General features: G+C 37.8%; 1 pseudogene; it reads left to right on the top strand.

Annotated features, from left to right (window-relative positions):
* The window catches only part of LOC123556266 (transformation/transcription domain-associated protein-like), a 140709-nt pseudogene that overhangs the window by 64441 nt on the left and 56393 nt on the right, over positions 1 to 19875 (top strand).

Below are 19875 nucleotides of genomic sequence, written 5' to 3'. Positions count from 1 at the left end.
TTTAATATCTGGTGTGTAGTATTATGTAGTGGTCCTCTATCAAGATTGTTCAAATTATCCCCTTAGGCAGGCTTTCAAGTAGTCCTACTTTTTCCTACTTTTCCTACTTTTTAGGTCTCTTCCTACTTTTTTTCTACTTTTTAAAAAAAAGAAAATCCTACTATTCCTACTGTTTAGCTCACCAGTCACAAAGTGACAAGGTAAGCTTTTGTGATCGTGCGGTGTCCGTCGTCCGTCCGTGTGTGCGTAAACTTTTGCTTGTGACCACTCTAGAGGTCACATTTTCATGGGATCTTTATGAAAGTTGGTCAGAATGTTAATCTTGATGATATCTAGGTCAAGTTTGAAACTGGGTCACGTGCGGTCAAAAACTAGGTCAGTAGGTCTAAAAATAGAAAAACCTTGTGACCTCCCTACAGGCCATACTTTTCAACGGATCTTCATGAAATTTGGTCAGAATGTTTACTTGATGATATCTAGATCAAGTTTGAAACTGGGTCACATGCGGTTAAAAACTAGGTCAGTAGGTCTAAAAATAGAAAAACCTTGTGACCTCTCTAGAGGCCATATTTGTCAATGGATCTTCATGAAAATTGTTCAGAATGTTCATCTTGATGATATCTAGGTCAAGTTCGAAACTGGGTCATGTGCGGTCAAAAACTAGGTCATTAGGTCTAAAAATAGAAAAACATTGTGAACTCTGTAGAGGCCATATTTTTCATGAGATCTTCATGAAAATTTTTGAGAATGTTCACCTTGATGATATTTAGGGCAAGTTCAAAACTGGGTCACTGGTGGTCAAAAACTAGGTCAGCAGGTCTAAAATAGAAAAACCTTGTGACCTCTCTAGTGGCCATATTTTTCATGAGATCTTCATGAAAATTGGTGAGAATGTTTACCTTGATGATATCTAGGTCAAGTTTAAAACTGGGTCATGTGCCTTCAAAAACTAGGTCATTAGGTCAAATAATAGAAAAACCTTGTGACCTCTCTAGAGGTCATATTTTTTGGTGGATCTTTATGAACCTTGGTCAGAATTTTTATCTTGATGATATCTAGGTCAAGATCAAAACTGGGTCACATGAGCTCAAAAACTAGGTCACTATGTCAAATAATAGAAAAAGCGACATCATACTCACAAAACTTGGTCATGTTGGGACAGGTGAGCGATTCAGGACCATCATGGTCCTCTTGTTTATCATAAAAGAAGAAGAAATATGTTAACAAATGTTGTTAGTCTGTTTGTATAATGTTTTTTTGTTTACATAATATAAGGACTGATGGTGTACTGGTAAGGCTCTAGAGACTTTTGACATGCTGCTAGTGACCTCTTATGTATGCAGAAACTTGTTGACAGTTTGTTATGTGAGTTGAATACATGTACTGACATTGATATTGAAGTATAAGAGATAACAGATAGCTCTGTACATTGAGGACCTCAAAGCATCATGAAAATAGACAGACCATATATTTTGCGAAGTAAGTCCAGCTGTGTAAATATAAAAGATTCAGGCCAAGGCCCAGGACTGGACAGAAGGTGCCCAAATCTCACCTCCCCTCAAGTTTGCTGGGAAGTGACATATACTCATCAAAGTTGCACCCAACTATTTTGGCAAAGGATTAATATTTCTCAAAATTTAGACCCAACAGTGCACCAGATGTCTCCTTTTCTTACCTATATTTAAAAAATGTCCAAAGGGAGAACATCCTGACCCCCCCCCCCACCCCCCTCCACTAAAATGAGGAAAAAAACCCTCCCAGTTCCTTAAAATTAATATAAAAAATGCATCAGAGCCCACCATTTTGTACCTGTTTTTAGCTCGACTATACGAAGTATGAGGAGAACTATCCTACTCGACCCGGCGTCGGCGTCTTTCTGTGTCCCCACCTTGGTTAAAGTTTTTTTACACTTTCTCTTTTTATCCCCCGACGAAAGTCGGAGGGATATAGTTTTGGCGTTGTCCGTCCGTCCTTCCGTCCGTCTTTCCGTCCGTCCGTCTTTCCGTCCGTCCGGAGCCATATCTAGGAAATGGTTGGGAATATTTATTTAAAACTTCATATACATGTTCACCACTGTGAGTTCTTGCGGCCCCTCAGGTTTCAGTCAGATTGCCCAAGTAACACCAGAGTTATGGCCCTTAGAAGTTTCTAGTGTTAACTATATGGGTACTATAAATATGGCAATTTCTGCATCATAACTTTTGATACATTTTACCTAGAACTATGAAACTTAAACAGAATTTTGATCACCATAATGTGGTTGTGTACACAGAATTTCATTCGGATTTATTTGTAAATTAAGAGTTATTGCCCTTTAATTGTATAAAAATCCACATATTTGTATATAACAAACTTACCATTTGGTAGAATTTCATTAAATTTCTTTCATTCTTTTCCATGAACATTTATTGTAAACATGTGAAGTTGTGTACCCACACCTGGTCACCCCCTTACCTTGATCACACCCCTCCCCCCCCCCCCCCCCCCCCCCCCCCCCCCCCCCCCCCCCCCCCCCCCCCAAAATCCTTATTTTAGATTTTTTTCAAACAAACTTCATAATATACATGTTCACCACTATGGGGTTATGGGCCCATCAAGTTTCAGACAGATTGCCCAAGTAACACCATAGTTATGGCCCTTAGAAGTTTCTAGTGTTAACCATATAGGGTACTATAGATCTATACATATGGCAATTTCTGCATCATAACTTTTTATATATTTGACCTTGAACTATGAAACTTTAACAGAATTTAGAGTACTATAATGTGGTTGTGCACAGACAATTTTGTACGGATTTCTTTTGTAACTTCAGAGTTATTGCCCTTTAATTGTCTAAAAATCCACATATTTATACATAACAAACTTACCATTTGGCAGAATTTCATTAAATTTCTTTCGTTCTTTTCTGTGAACATTTATTATAAACATGTGAAGTTGCCCACCCACACCTTGTCACCCACTTGCCTTGGTCACACCCCCTTCCCCCCCCCCCCCCCCCCCCCCCCCCCCCCCACCCGCCAAAAAAAAATTATTTTTTTTTTTTCATTTCTTATTTTAGATTTTTTTCAAACCTTCCAAGTTGTACCATTCCCCCACCTCACTTCTCCACCCAGTCATGCCCACCACTGATCATGCATCCTCTGCCCCCCACCCCCCAACTTCACCTTTTTTTTTTTTTTTTTTTTTTTAATTTTTAATTTTCAATCAATATTTATAATCAACTTGTGAAATTTTGTTTCCTCTCCCGTTCCCCTGCACCCCCACTCCCTAAAAAAATAAATATATACATATATGTATATATAAATATTTCCATTCCTTTTTTTTTTTTTTTTTAAATGTTCAAACCTTCAACATGTTAAGTTGTGACTGCACAAACCTTGCCCTCAGACATGTTCAAGATATCTTACCTGTGTTCTCTTAAGGACATCTGTTCTTTTAAGTACATGTTAAACAGCAACACCTGGTGCCTAACCACTCAAAGACAATATTTCGTTCCAGTTAAACTTCAAGCTCACATTTCAATTAACTGCATTTAAGTTTAAAAGCTAAGCTTATTACAGTAAGCATATCCCATTCAAAATAAATTCTTTAGTCAGGATCAAAGTATCATACATTTATTATGTACTCTTTAATGAAACATTTGTTTTCTGTTGAAATTATTTGCTTCTTATTAACATCCTTAACTTTTTTACGGATATATTTTTTTGCCATTCCTCACCACAAACCCTTTCGGCGGGGGATACCAAATTGAATTTGCTTGTTTCAACATATCTCTGTAATTACTTGATGGATTTGATTCAAACTTGAAATACTTATTCCTCATCATCATCCACATCATCTGACATAAGGGTTATAACTCTGGCACCAATATTTCATGAATTGTCCCCCCTTTTCACTTAGATTTTCAGGTTAAAGTTTTGATGCACTTTCACTCTATCTCTGTTATTTATCCCCCCACCAAAGGTGAAGGGGATATTAGAAATGCTCTCCGTCCGTGCGTCCGTCTGTCCGTCCGTCCGTCCGTGCGTCCGCAACGATCTTTGTCCGGAGCATAACTCCAAAAGTACTTGAGGGATTTTCTTCATACTTCATACACTGATAGAACACATTGGGAGGAAGTGCAGTGTGCAAGAACAATAACTCTGCCTTGCCTATTTTTTGAGTTATTCCCCTTTATCTTATTTTCTTAAAAAAATTTGTCCAGAGCATAACTCCAAAAGTACTGGAGGGATTTTCTTCAAACTTCATACACTGATAGAACACATTGGGAGGAAGTGCAGTGTGCAAGAACAATAACTCTAACCTTGCCTATTTTTTGAGTTATTCCCCTTTATCATATTTTCTTAAAACATTTTGTCCGGAGCATAACCCCAAAAGTACTGGAGGGATTTCTTCAAACTTCATACACTGATAGAACACATTGGGAGGAAGTGCAGTGTGCAAGAACAATAACTCTACCTTGCCTATTTTTTGAGTTATTCCCCTTTATCATATTTTCTTAAAAAAATTTGTCCGGAGCATATCTTCTTCATGCATGGAGGGATTTTGATATATCTTGGCACAAATGTTTACCACCACGAGGCGGAGTGTCGTACGCAAGAACCAGGTCCCTAGGTCTAAGGTCAAGGTCACACTTAGAGTCAAAGGATACAAGAATAAAAACCTTGTCCGGAGTATTTCTTCTTCATGCATTGAGGGATTTTGATATAACTTGGCACAAATGTTCACCACCACGAGACGGAGTGTCATGCGCAAGATCCAGGTCACTAGGCCTAAGGTCAAGGTCACACTTAGAGCCAAAGGTCAGATACAAGAATGACTTTGTCCGAAGCATTCTTCTTCATGCATGGAGGGATTTTGATGTAACTTGGCACAATTATACACCATCATGAGACGAAGTGTCATGCGCAGTTCCCTTCTTTAGAATTACTTCCCTTTGTTGTTACTTTAAATAGCTTTTATTGTAACTTTTTCATTAGTAGTCGTAGGGAAAAATCGAGACCACTTTTCTGTAGTACAACAAACATGCTAAATTCAATTTTGAGGTGTATTTTGACCAGTCTCTTCCTGATAAAGATTTTTGTGTGGACTTGCAATTTTTTTTTTTTTTTTTTTTTTTTTTAAAGATTAACTTCCCTTAGTTGTTACTATAAATAACTTATATTGTAACATTTTATAATTGACCCTAGGAAAAAACAAGACCACTTTTCTGTGGTACAGCATAGATGTTACTCTCCAGTTTTAGGTGTATTTTATTAATTTTAATTATATATAAGGTATCTCTACCTAGTAAGGAGTTTTTTTGTGGACTTTAAAAAACAAAAGACTTACAATGATTACTAAACAACCACAAAATTAACATTCCATTTACAAATACAGCTGCTAGAGTAAAGAAATTTGCTTTGACGGGCATATATTGTGACATTCTGGCACTCTTGTTCCCTGTTAGCTTTCCATTCCTTCTTTTTACAGTAGCCATATAGAAAAACATCATAGCTATACTCTTCATGAAAATTAATAAAATTTAGCAGTAAACCACCTCACTACTGACTTATTCTTTCTTCCACATCTTAAAACCCCTGATGCGGACCACATCCTTCAATTATGATATGCCCGGTGGGGGGATTAGCCATGTCTGACATGGCTCTTGTTACTGAATGGATTTGATTCAAACTTAAAATAGTTGTTCAACATCATCACCCACATCATATGACACAAGGTGCATAACTCTGGCACCATTTTTTCATGAATTATTCCCCTTTTTACTTAGAATTTCAGGTTAAAGTTTTGGTGTACTTTCACTCTACCTCTGTTATTACTGAATGGATTTGATTCAAACTTAAAATAGTTGTTCAGCATCATCACCCACATCATATGACACAAGATGCATAACTCTGGCACAATTTTTCATGAATTATTCCCCTTTTTACTTAGAATTTCAGGTTAAATTTTTATGCACTTTCACTGAATGGATCTGATTCAAACTTAAACAATTGTTCAACATCATTACCCTTATCATATGACACAAGGTGCATAACTCTGGGACCAATTTTTTATGCCCCCGAAGGGAGGCATGTAGTTTTTGAACCGTCTGTCCGTCTGTCGGTCCGTCGGTCTGTCAGTCTGTCCGCAATTTTCGTGTCCGGTCCATATCTTTGTCATCGATGGATGGATTTTCAAATAACTTGGCATGAATGTGTACCACAGTAAGACGACGTGTCGCGCGCAAGACCCAGGTCCGTAGCTCAAAGGTCAAGGTCACACTTAGACGTTAAAGGATAGTGCATTGATGGGCGTGTCCGGTCCATACCTTTGTCATCCATGGATGGATTTTCAAATAACTTTGCATGAATGTGTACCACAGTAAGACGACGTGTCGTGCACAAGACCCAGGTCCGTAGCTCAAAGGTCAAGGTCACACTTAGACGTTAAAGGTCATTTTTCATGATAGTGCATTGATCGGCGTGTCCGGTCCATATCTTTGTCATTCATGCATGGATTTTAAAATAACTACGCATGAATGTGTGACACAGTAAGACGACGTGTCGCGCGCAAGACCCAGCTCCGTAGGTCAAAGGTCCTAAACTCTAACATCGGCCATAACTATTCATTCAAAGTGCCATCGGGGGCATGTGTCATCCTATGGAGACAGCTCTTGTTATGAATTATTTCCCCTTTTTACTTAGAATTTTAGGTTAAAATTTTGATGCATTTTCACTCTGTCTCTGTTATTACTGAATGGATTTGATTCAAACTTTAAATAGTTGTTCAACATCATCACCCACACCATATGACACCGAGAATGTGGCACCAATTTTTCATTAATTATTCCCCCTTTTTACTTAGAATTTTAGGTTAAAGATTTGATGCACTTTCACTCTATCACTGTTATTACTGAATGGATTTGATTCAAATTTTAAATTTAAGTTCAACATCATCACCCACATCATATGACACAAGGTGCATAACTCTGGCACCAATATTTAATGAATTATGCCCCTTTTTGCTTAGGATATACTTATATAGTGTTTTGATACATTTTATCTTTACCTCTCTTATTACTTTAAGTTGATATTTTTGACATAGACTGAGGCTATTGTGCAATATCTTCATCCACAACTGGAGTCATTAAACACTCCAGTGACAGCTCTAGTTTCCTCAGATGTGCCCTATTTCACTATACAGCATCAAAGTAGTCGAGGGCACTGTCTCCTGTGACAGCTCTTGTTCAACCTCCCCCAGGCTCCCCTCAAAGGACTGGGATACCTCCTCCCATACCTAAAAATTTACAATAAAAAATGTACCATAGCTCATCATTTCATGCCTATATTTCAGAAGTTTACAGGGGACAGCTCCCTGACCCCCTAAAATGACTGGAATACCTCCTCCCATACCTCAAACTTTACATCCATAAAATGCACCAGAGCCCACCATTTCATACCTGTATTTCTTAAGTTCCAGGCGGACAGCCCCCTGACCCCCAATCATAAAATGAGGAGAGTACCCCTCAAAATTAAGACCAAAAATGCACCAGAGCCCACCATTTTGTACCTGTACTTCAAAATTTTCCAGGGGGACAGCCCCGTGGTCCCCCTAAAATAACTGGAATACCTCCTCCCATACCACAAACTTTACACCCATAAAATGCACCAGAGCTCACCATTTTGAAAAAAAAAGATGAGTTATTGTCATCACTTGATCGGCATCGGCGTAGGCGTTGCCTGGTTAAGTTTTATGTTTAGGTCAGCTTTTCTCCTAAACTATCAAATATATTGCTTTGAAACTTGGAACAATTGTTCACCGTCATAAGCTGACCCTGTATAGCAAGAAACATAACTCCATCCTGCTTTTTGCAAGATTTATGGCCCCTTTTGTACTTAGAAAATATCTGATTTCTTGGTTAAGTCAATTGCTTTGAAACTTGCAACACTTGTTCACCATCATAAGCTGACCCTGTACATCAAGAAACATAACTCCATCCTGCTTTTTGCAAGATTTACGGCCCCTTTTGGACTTAGAAAATATCAGATTTCTTGGTTAAGTTTTATGTTTAGGTCAACTTTTTCTCTTAAACTATCAAAGCTATTGCTTTGAAACTTGCAACATTTGTTCACCATCATAAGCTGACCCTGTACATCAAGAAACATAACTCCATCCTGCTTTTTGCAATAATTATTGCCCCTTTTGGACTTAGAAAATCATTTTCTTGGTTGAGTATTATGTTTAAGTCAACTTTTTCTCTTAAACTATCAAAGCTATTGCGTTAAAACTTGCAACAGTTTTTCACCATCATAAGCGGATGCTGTACATCAAGACACATAACTCCATCGTGCTTTTTGCAAGATTGATGGCTCTTTTTAGACTTAGAAAATCATGGGTAGGACAATATTTCTATTAAACAAAAAAATCAAATGAGCGTCAGCACCCGCAAGGCGGTGCTCTTGTTCTAGTGGTCTTCTACCAAGTTTGTTCAAATTATCCCCCTAGGGTCAAATATGGCCCAGCCCTGGGGTCCCAAGTTTTGCATAGCCTTATATTGGAATTTTTTTTAAAAATCTTCTTGTCTGAAACCACAAGACTTAAGCCTTTGATATTTGGTTTGTAGCATTGTCTTATGGTTCTCAACCAATATTGCTCAAAATGTACCCCTGGGGTGAACAGAGGCCCTGCCCTGGGGGTCCCAAGTATTTTATAGACTTATATAGGAAAAAAAACTTCAAAAATCTTCTTGTCTAAAACCACATGACCTAGGCTTTTGATATTTGGTATGATGCATTGCCTAGTAGTCCTCTACCAAAATTTTTCAAATCATGCCCCAGGGCTTTGAAGAGGTCCTGCCCCGGGGTCATTTAGTTATTATATGAGTTATATAGAAAAAAATACTTAAATGATTATCTGATCCTTTTTCATCCTATTTCCAAGACTGTTTAATTATAATTACCTGATGATCCGAAGTAATATGATGTCACTTTACTGTGCCCTTGACCTGCTGACCTACTTTCTTGTTTTTAGCTCACCTGAGCACAAAGTGCTCAGGGTGAGGTATTGTGATCGCTCACCGTCCGCCGTCCGTCCGTCCGTCCGTTGTACGTCCATCCACACTTTCCTTTAAACAACATCTCCTCCTAAACCAACAGGCCAATTTTGATGAAACTTCACAGGGATGTTCCTTGGATGGCCCCCTTTCAAAATTGTTCAAAGAATTGAATTCCATGCAGAACACTGGTTGCCATGGCAACCGAAAGGAAAAACTTTAAAAATCTTCTTCTCAAAAACCAGAAGCCCTAGAGCTTAGATATTTGGTGTGAAGCATTGCCTAGTGGACCTCTACCAAATTTGTTCAAATCATGACCCCAGGGTCAAAATTGACCCCACCCCAGGGGTCACTTGATTTTACATAAGAAAATCTTAAAAAATCTTCTTCTCAAAAACCAGAAGCCTTAGAGCTTAGATATTTAACATGTAGCATTGCCTAGTGGACCTCTACTAAAATTGTTCAAATCATGACCCCAGGGTCAAAATTGACCCCGCCCCAGGGGTCACTTGATTTTACATAGGAAAATCTTCAAAAAATGTCTAAAAATAAACCAGAAGGCCTTAAGCTTAGATATTTCACATGTAGCATTGCCTAGTGGACCTTTACAAAATTTGTTCAAATCATGGCCCCCGGGGTCAAAATTGACCCCGACCCAGGGGTAACTTGATTTTACATAGGAAAATATTAAAAAAATCTTCTTCTCAAAAACCAGAAGCCCTAGAGCTTAGATATTTGACAAGTAGCATTGCCTAGTGGACCTCTACTAAAGTTGTTCAAATTATGACCCGGGGGTCAAAATTGACCCCGCCCTAGGGATCACTTGACTTTACATAGGAAAATCTTCAAAAGTTTTTTAAAAATAAACCAGAAGGCCTAGAGCTTAGATATTTCACATGTAGCATTACCTAGTGGACCTCTACAAAATTTGTTCATATCATGACCCCCTGGGTCAAAATTGACTCCGCCCCAGGGGTCACTTGATTTTACATAGGAAAATCTTCAAAATTTTTCTAAAAATAAACTAGAAGGCCTAGAGCTTAGATATTTCACATGTAGCATTACCTAGTGGACCTCTACAAAATTTGTTCATATCATGACCCCCGGGGTCAAAATTGACCCCGCCCCAGGGGTCACTTGATTTTGCATAGGAAAATCTTCAAAAATTTTCTAAAAATAAACTAGAAGGCCTAGAGACTAGATATTTGACATGTAGCATTGCCTAGTGGACCTCTACAAAATTTGTTCAAACCTTGTCCCCCGGGGTCAAAATTGACTCCGCCCTAGGGGTCACTTGATTTTACATAGGAAAATCTTTAAAAAAAATTCTAAAAATAAACCAGAAGGCCTAGATCTTAGATATTTGACATGTAGCATTGCCTAGTAGACTTTTACAAAATTTATTCAAATCATGACCCCTGGGGTCAAATTGACCCTGCCCCATGGGGTTACTTGATTGTACATAGAAAAACCTTCAAAATTTTCTAAAAATAAACCAGAAGAGCTTAGATATTTGACATGTAGCATTGCCTAGTGGACCTCTACAAAAAGTTTTCAAATCATGTTTTTAAAGTTACTTAAAGAAAATTTCAACTATATTTTCTCATAATTCTTTTGATTGATTTCTGTTATGATCTTTTGACCTTGAAGACTTGTCCTTAAGTGCAATGATAACAGGTGAGCGATATAGGGCCATCATGGCCCTCTTATATAAAATACAGCCTCTAAATTTGGAGGACATACACAGTTTTGCACACCGATCGTAAAACTGAATTTCATTGGCCATGAATGTGACCTACTGACTTTCTTAATATTTTAGCATCAGTTTGTAATTTGAAACATGTGAGCGATCCAGGGTCATTATGACCCTCTAGTTATTTTTCCAAAATCTCGGGAATGTTCGAGCACAAAGGACGTTTCCGAAAATATCAACATTTGTGTATTTACGGAGGGGTTGTTTTTTTTTTTTCGCGACATTTTGATAATAATTACTGATTTTGATCTCTTAGTTGAAATTCTATGTGTTAACAAGGATTTTGTCTTCTAAATGGAAGTGTATGACTTTGGATGCCCACTTCGCGGTCTTTGAAGCTTCTCAGTTCAAACTGATAACAAAAGGTGTGTTCGTCTTTTTGTTACGATCAAATGGCCAGTAAATATATGCAATTAGCGTGTCAAATCGTGTCAGTTTTGCTATTCACAGTTTGATCTGAGTAAAAGATAATACTTGATCTTTAATTAGTATCAAGATATTTGTGATTTTATTTATATATTTTTAGCTCACCTGTCACGTAGCTTTTGTGATCGCCCTTTGTCCGTTGTCTGTCCACAATTTCTTGTCTGCACGATAGTGGTTTCATTTATGACTTTATTTTAACCAAACTTGCACACAATTTGACCACCATAAGATCTTGGTTCCTTTCTTGAACTGGCCAGATCCCATTATGGGTTCCAGAGTTATGGCCCCTGAAAGGGCCAAAATTAGCTATTTTGACCTTGTCTGCACAATAGCAGCTTTATTCATAATTTGTTTTTAGCTCACCTGAGCAATGCTCAGGTGAGTTTTTCTGATCGCTCGATGTCCGGCGTCCGGCGTCTGTCGTCTGTCAACATTTAGCTTGTGTATGCGATAGAGGCTGTATTTTTAGCTCACCTGTCACAAAGTGACAAGGTGAGCTTTTGTGATCGTGCGGTGTCCGTCGTCCGTCGTCCGTCCGTGCGTACGTGCGTCCGTGCGTCCGTAAACTTTTGCTTGTGACCACTCTAGAGGTCACATTTTTTGTGGGATCATTATGAAAGTTGGTCAGAATGTTCATCTTGATGATATCTAGGTCAAGTTCGAAACTGGGTCACGTCCCTTCAAAAACTAGGTCAGTAGGTCTAAAAATAGAAAAACCTTTTGACCTCTCTAGAGGCCATATATTTCACAAGATCTTCATGAAAATTGGTCAGAATGTTCACCTTGATGATATCTAGGTCAAGTTCGAAACTGGGTCACGTGCCATCAAAAACTAGGTCAGTAGGTCTAAAAATAGAAAAACCTTGTGACCTCTCTAGAGGCCATATATTTCACAAGATCTTCATGAAAATTGGTCAGAACGTTCACCTTGATGATATCTAGGTCAGGTTTGAAACTGGGTCACGTGCCTTCAAAAACTAGGTCAGTAGGTCAAATAATAGAAAAACCTTGTGACCTCTCTAAAGGCCATATTTTTCATGGGATCTGTATGAAAGTTGGTCTGAATGTTCATCTTGATGATATCTAGGTCAGGTTCGAAACTGGGTCACGTGCGTTCAAAAACTAGGTCAGTAGGTCTAAAAATAGAAAAACCTTGTGACCTCTCTAGAGGCCATATATTTCATGAGATCTTCATGAAAATTTGTCAGAATGTTCACCTTGATGATATCTAGTTCAAGTTTGAAAGTGGGTCACGTGCCTTCAAAAACTAGGTCAGTAGGTCAAATAATAGAAAAACCTTGTGACCTCTCTAGAGGCCATATTTTTCATGGGATCTGTATGAAAGTTGGTCTGAATGTTCATCTTGATGATATCTAGGTCAGGTTTGAAAGTGGTTCACGTGCCTTCAAAAACTAGGTCAGTAGGTCAAATAATAGAAAAACCTTATGACCTCTCTAGAGGCCATATTTTTCATGGAATCTGTATGAAAGTTGGTCTGAATGTTCATCTTGATGATATCTAGGTCAAGTTCGAAACAGGGTCATGTGCGGTCAAAAACTAGGTCAGTAGGTCTAAAAATAGAAAAACCTTGTGACCTCTCTAGAGGCCATATTTTTCATGGGATCTCCATAAAAATTGGTCAGAATGTTCATCTGATGATATCTAGGTCAAGTTTGAAAGTGGGGTTTCGTGCCCTCAAAAAGTAGGTCAGTAGGTCAAATAATGAAAAAACGTTGTGACCTCTCTAGAGGCCATATTTTTCATGGGATCTGTATGAAAGTCGGTCTGAATGTTGATCTTGATGATATATAGGTCAGGTTTGAAACTGGGTCAACTGCGATCAAAAACTAGGTCAGTAGGTCTTGAAATAGAAAAACCTTGTGACCTCTCTAGAGGCCATACCCTTGAATGGATCTTCATGAAAATTGGTCAGAATGTTCACCTTGATGATATCTAGGTCAGGTTTGAAATGGGTCACGTGCCTTAAAAAGCTAGGTCAGTAGGTCAGATAATAAAAAAACCTTGTGACCTCTCTAGAGGCCATACTTTTCATGGGATCTGTATGAAAGTTGGTCTGAATGTTCATCTTGATGATATCTAGGTCAAGTTTGAAATTGGGTCAACTGCGGTCAAAAACTAGGTCAGTAGGTCTAAAATTAGAAAAATCTTTTTGACCTCTCTAGAGGCCATATTTTTCAATGGATCTTTATAAAAATTGATCTGAATGTTCACCTGATGATATCTAGGTCAGTTTAGAAACTGGGTCACGTGCAGTCAAAACTAGGCCAGTAGGTATAAAAATAGAAAAACCTTGTGACCTCTCTAGAGGCCATATTTTTCATGAGATCTTCATGAAAATTAGTGAGAATGTTCACCTTGATGATATCTAGGTAAAGTTCAAAACGGGGTCACGTACCTTCGAAAACTAGTTCAATAGGTCAAATAATAGAAAAACCTTGTGACCTCTCTAGAGACCATATTTTTCAATGGATCTTCATGAAAATTGGTCAGCATTTTTATCTTGATAATATCTAGGTCAAGTTCAAAACTGGGTCACATGAGCTCAAAAACTAGGTCACTATGTCAAATAATAGAAAAAACGATGTCATACTCAAAACTGGGTCATGTGGGAAGAGGTGAGCGATTCAGGACCATCATGGTCCTCTTGTTCAATTAGTCTTCATGAATATTGGTCAGAATGATAACCTTGATGAAATCTAGGCCGAGTTCGAAAATGGGTCATCTCGGGTCAAAAACTAGGTCACTAGGTCAAATCAAAGAAAAACCTTGTGTATGCGATAGAGGCTGTATTTTTCAATTGATTTTCATGAATATTGGTCAGAATGATTGCCTTGATGAAATCTAGGCCGAGTTCGAAAATGGGTCATCTCGGGTCAAAAACTAGGTCACTAGGTCAAATCAAAGAAAAACCTTGTGTATGCGATAGAGGCTGTATTTTTCAATTATTCTTCATGAATTTTGGTCAGAATGATAACCTTGATGAAATCTAGGCCGAGTTCGAAAATGGGTCATCTCGGGTTAAAAACTAGGTCACTAGGTCAAATCAAAGAAAAACCTTGTGTATGCGATAGAGGCGGTATTTTTCAATTGATCTTCATGAATATTGGTCAGAATGATTGCCTTGATGAAATCTAGGCTGAGTTCGAAAATGGGTCATCTTGGGTCAAAAACTAGGTCACTAGGTCAAATCAAAGAAAAACCTTGTGTATGCGATAGAGGCGGTATTTTTCAATTGATCTTCATGAATTTTGGTGAGAATGATTACCTTAATGAAATCTAGGCCGATTTCGAAAATGGGTCATCTCGGGTCAAAAACTAGGTCACTAGGTCAAATTAAGGAAAAACCTTGTGTATGCGATAGAGGCTGTATTTTTCAACTGATCTTCATGAAATTTAGCCAGAATGATTACCTTGATAAAATCTAGGCCGAGTTCGAAATTGGGTCATCTGGGTTCAAAAACTAGGTCACTAGGTCAAATCGAAGAAAAACATTGTGTATGCAATAGAGGATGTAGTTTTCAATTGATCTTCATGAAGTTTGGTCAGAGTGATTGCCTTGATGAAATCTAGGTCGAGTTTGAATATGGGTTATCTGAGGTCAAAAACTAGGTCACTAGGTCAAATTAAAGAAAAATCTTGTGTATGCGATAGAGACTGTTTTTTTTCAATTGATTTTTATGAAATTTGGTCAGGATGATTGCCTTAATGAAATCTAGGTCGAATTTGAATATGGGTCATCTGAGGTCAAAAACTAGGTCACTTGGTCAAATCAAAGAAAAAACTTGTGTATGTGATAGAAGCTGTATTTTTCAATTGATCTTCATGAATTTTGGTCAGAATGATTGCCTTGATAAAATCTAGGTCGAGTTTGAACATGGGTCATCTAGGGTCAAAAACTAGGTCATATCTAAGAAAATGCTTGTTTTATCGCAAGAGACCAATTTTTTAGTCCAATCTTAATGAAAATTGGTCAGAATATTTGTTTCCATGAAATCACTAGGTCAAACATGTTTTACACTGTTATGGTGTGTTTCTTAGGTGAGCGACCTAGGGCCATCTTGGCCCTCTTGTTTACCAAACTTGCACACAACTTGTATCACAATAGATCTTGGTTTCTTCCTTGAATTGGCCAGATCCCGTTATGGGTTCCAGAGTTATGGCCCCTGAAAGGGCCAGAATTAGCTATTTCGACCTTGTCTGCACAATAGTGACGTAGTGACAGGGTGAGCTTTTGTGATCGCCTTTTGTCCGTCGTCTGTCCACAATTTCTTGTCTGCACGATAGTGGTTTCATTTATGACTTTATTTTAATCAAACTTGCACAAAACTTGTGTCACCATAAGATCTCAGTTCCTTTCTTGAAACAGCCAGATCCCATAATGGGTTTCAGAGTTATGGCCCCTGATAGGGCCAGAACTAGCTGTTTTGACCTTGTCTGCACAATAGCAGCTTCATTTATGATTTGATTTTAACCAAACTTGCACACAACTTGTATCACCACAAGATCTTGATTCCTTTCTTGAACTGGCCAGACTTCTTTATGGGTTCTAGAGTTATGGCCCCTGATAGGGCCAGAATTAGCTATTTTGACCTTGTCTGCACAATAGCAGCTTCATTTATGATTTGAATTTAATCAACCTTGCACAAAAACTTGTGTCACCATAAGATCTTAGTTCCTTTCATAAACTGGCCAGATCCCATAATAGGTTCCAGAGTTAAGGCCCCTGAAAGGACCAGAATTAGCTATTTTGAATTTGTCTGCACAATAGCAGCTTCATTTATGATTTGATTTTAACCAAACTTGCACACAACTTGTATCACCTTAAGATCTCGATTCCTTTTTATACGCCCTAAGAGACGTTTTATGTTATCGCCTCGGTGTCCGTCTGTCTGTCTGTTGGTTAGCAATTTCCCTTCCCCTCTGTAACTCTTGAACCCCTTGAAGAATTTCAAAGAAACCTGACGCAAATGTTTAACCTCATGGAAACGATGTGCAGAGGGCATGTTTCAGTTGGCTGACTTTAAGGTCAAGGTCACACTTAGGGGTCAAAGGTCGTATGACTTTGTTTTGTGTGTGTATTGCTCTGCATATGCGTTGTACTGCAGTGCTCTTGTTTTTATTTGGCAGATCCTTCTTTAGTTCACTTGCAATATTTTTTTTTTAATTACTTCCCTTTTATGTTACTATAAATAGCTTATTTAGTAACTTTTTTATTATTGGCCATAGGGAAAAACCGAGACCACTTTCCTGTGGTACAACATGGATGGTACCTCCAATTTATAGGTGTATTTTGGACATATCTGTACCTTTCTGAAAATTTCATCTATATTTTCTCATGATTCTTTTGATTGATCTTGATTATGATTTTTTGACCTTCTTTTCCTTAAGTGCAATGATGACAGGTGAGCGATATAGGGCCATTATGGCCCTCTTGTTTCTCAAAATACTAAGAATAATTGTTTTGAAAGATATATAAGCATCCCAATTCTTTTTCGGAACTTAACAGCGATCTTAGATTTTAGTTTAGGCTAAAAGTTAGTAGAGTAGTTTCCTTTTACTGAAATAAATGGCGAAAATGACAGTTTTTTTTCCAACACACACTGGCGTTGTGAATTGCTGAGAAGATCATTAGAATTGCGATGTGAAATATATAAATATTCTGGCTGCCCATCTGATCAGCGGTCACTTCGCTTTAGTGGCCAAATTGTCTGTTTCCCTTGGCTGGCTGCGAAAGAAGGGTTAGCCTGTATACACAAAATGATGAAATGCTACAGTAAACCTCACTTATAAGGAACTCGGATATAAAGAACACTTGGTTATGAGGAACAGTTTTCAATTCCCCGATCTAATTCCTTCTTTATTCAATGTAAAAATCCTCGGTTATAGGGAACTCGGTTATAAGGAACACTCGGTTATACGGAACACTTCTTCCAGTCCCAAAGTACAAAATTCAATGGAAAACACCTCGGTTATAGCGAACAGACATAAAGAATAAAAATAATTGAAAACCGGAAGTAAGCAGCAGAAATGCTGAAGACGTCAGAGTAATGCCAGCACTTTCACGCGCTTTCGTGCGCATGAATAAACACAAATTATTTCATTTCTATGATATTTATGGATATGATAAAAAGAAAATATATAATAGCATCATTAATATTTACCAAATACTAGAAGTTAGTAGATTTTTATTTACTCAAAATTATGTACTAAAGCTACATGTATTAGGGTATTTCACGTAACAATAGCGAACGAAAATCAGTCACGGTCATATTATCCTAAACAAATATGCTAATAATGCGTGATTAACAATGGCAAACAGTCCAGGTTACCAAATTTCCAATTGTAAAAAATGAAGCAGGTGCTAAAATGGACAGTGGGAAACTATAGGATACTATAATGTACACGTTAATCTGTATGTATGGCGCCGCTGTCTAGTCGCAATACACAGTATGTCAAAACTTCCTACTTTTAGATCTTAATGGGTAGACAAATTTATCATTTTTATAATAAAAATTTGATCAGTTATTTTATATTAGTATTGATGCCTATCATAACATGCAGTCGAGCAAGGTAAGGGAACTAACTACAACATATATCTTATAGTCATAATGAAGCGCTCTCTAAAAAAGAAGATAGAAATAACCGACAAAAAATAAACACAAATTACTGTCATTCTTACTGACTTACATTTTGGTTTAGTTTAGGTTTAATGCCGTGTTTCAACAGTATCTCAGCCATATGCATGCAGACCTTATCATCTCTCCAGGAAAGGACCTGTACTAGACTGGCAACTTTCTCACATAAAGATTCATGGTCGTTCCGGAGTGTAAGAGTGAGCCCTTTTCAGACGTTAGTCAAATACTGTTTGCTATACAAATTGTGTTTGTTATACAAACCTCGGTTACAAGGAACTAACTCGCTATACGAATATAAGGAACCTCGGTTGTAAGGAATAATTTTTAGAGGTCCCATGCTGTTCCTTATAAGCGAGGTTTACTGTATATACACAATGATTAAAGGCTATGTACACAATGATAAAAAGCTATATACACAATGATTAAAGTCTGTGTACAAGACAAAATTTTGCACATTTGTAAACAGCATTTATTTCAACTTGAGCATTATTATTTCATGTACATTCATTTTCATGAAAAGCCTTTGAAATGGAACATCTGCTGTTTCCAGGGCAATGAATGGATCAACCTCCCAGTTGTTCAGTACACTGATGATACAGACAGCACCACGTATACACAACCAGTGCTATATAGATCACAACTTTATCGAAAGTGCTTACTAAAATGGCTAGAGAGCATTTACAGCCTAGCATTACTATGTCTAACCCAGGTAAACTCTTGATTTTGAATCAATTTAGTCTGAATTTGAAATTAATGTGTAGATGCATAGGATATTTTTGGTTTTTTTGTCAAGCCCACTCGAGTGAGCTCGGCTAAGTTGTTACTTTTGGTGGTTTGGTGTATGAGTGTGTGTGTGGACCATAACTTAACATGCATGGACCAGTCTTGTTTGTATTTGGCATGAATGTTAACCTCAATGGGGAGTGTCATGCGAAAACCCCATGTTCCTTTCTCAGAAGTCAAGGTCACAGTCAAGGTCAAAGGTTAAATGAAATTTGTCCGGAGCATTTCTTCTTAATGCACGACGGGATTCTGATGTAATTTGGCATGATTGTTTACCATTTTAAGCTGGAGAGTCATGCACAAAACCAGGTCCCTAGGTCTAAGGTCAGGTTCACATTTAGAGGTCATAGTTCAGCTACAAGAATGACTTTGTGTGGAGTAAGAGCGTAAGAGCAATTCATTGTCCTTATGAGAGCTGGCAGGCTTGACATGTTGCCCATGATTGAATTTATTTCAGTGAGGGAGCAATGTATGAGTTGCTGCGTAACTATAATGTATGATATTCATGAAAGCGAAAATTACTGTTCTTTAACAGTTAAACATTTATATAATGCTAGATAGATATTGTATGAAAATATATTGTATTTAGTTCTTTATATCTTACATCGTATGTCTGTGGTAACTCACTTTACAGAAGTATGGATTTGATATGAATGTTTGACCAGCCGTTATGTCAGTTGTATTGAATAAGTTTTTCATATGTAAAACTTTAACAAATTATTAAGCATTGTCAAGCAAATACTGTTCTATTCAGATATAGAGAGCATGTCATTGAAGCATAAAATTGAAAGAAACAGATGACTCAGCATACGATAATAATGTATTTTCAGTTGCGAGTGAACATCTGATACTCAGCCTGACCTAGTGAAGAATGGGGTTGTTGTCATGGCGATGTTAATGAGGAAGAGTTTTTCAGATCTTTGTCGGGCTCGTTGAGAAAACTCCAGATTGTCAAATGATGAAGGCTAGAACAAAAGTGGTTGAGGACTGGTCAAAACTAAGGTAACGTCATGCTTGCTGATTTTGTGCAGATAAATGTGTACAATAGGGGCTGTTGACACTTATCCTCCAAAAACTTGATATTACTGGAGAACAGTGTTATTAACGACCACTGTCAATAAAATATAAAGTAGTGATAAAACACAAGCAGAAATTTTTACAGCACTGGTAATTTCTCTTTTTAGCTCACCTGTCACATAGTGACAAGGTGAGCTTTTGTGATC

This window comes from Mercenaria mercenaria, chromosome 5 (assembly GCF_021730395.1).
Source record: "Mercenaria mercenaria strain notata chromosome 5, MADL_Memer_1, whole genome shotgun sequence".
NCBI classification, from domain to species: Eukaryota; Metazoa; Mollusca; class Bivalvia; order Venerida; family Veneridae; genus Mercenaria; species Mercenaria mercenaria.
The sequence above is the reverse complement of the archived record's forward strand: the minus strand, read 5'-3'. Positions and strand labels throughout refer to the sequence as shown.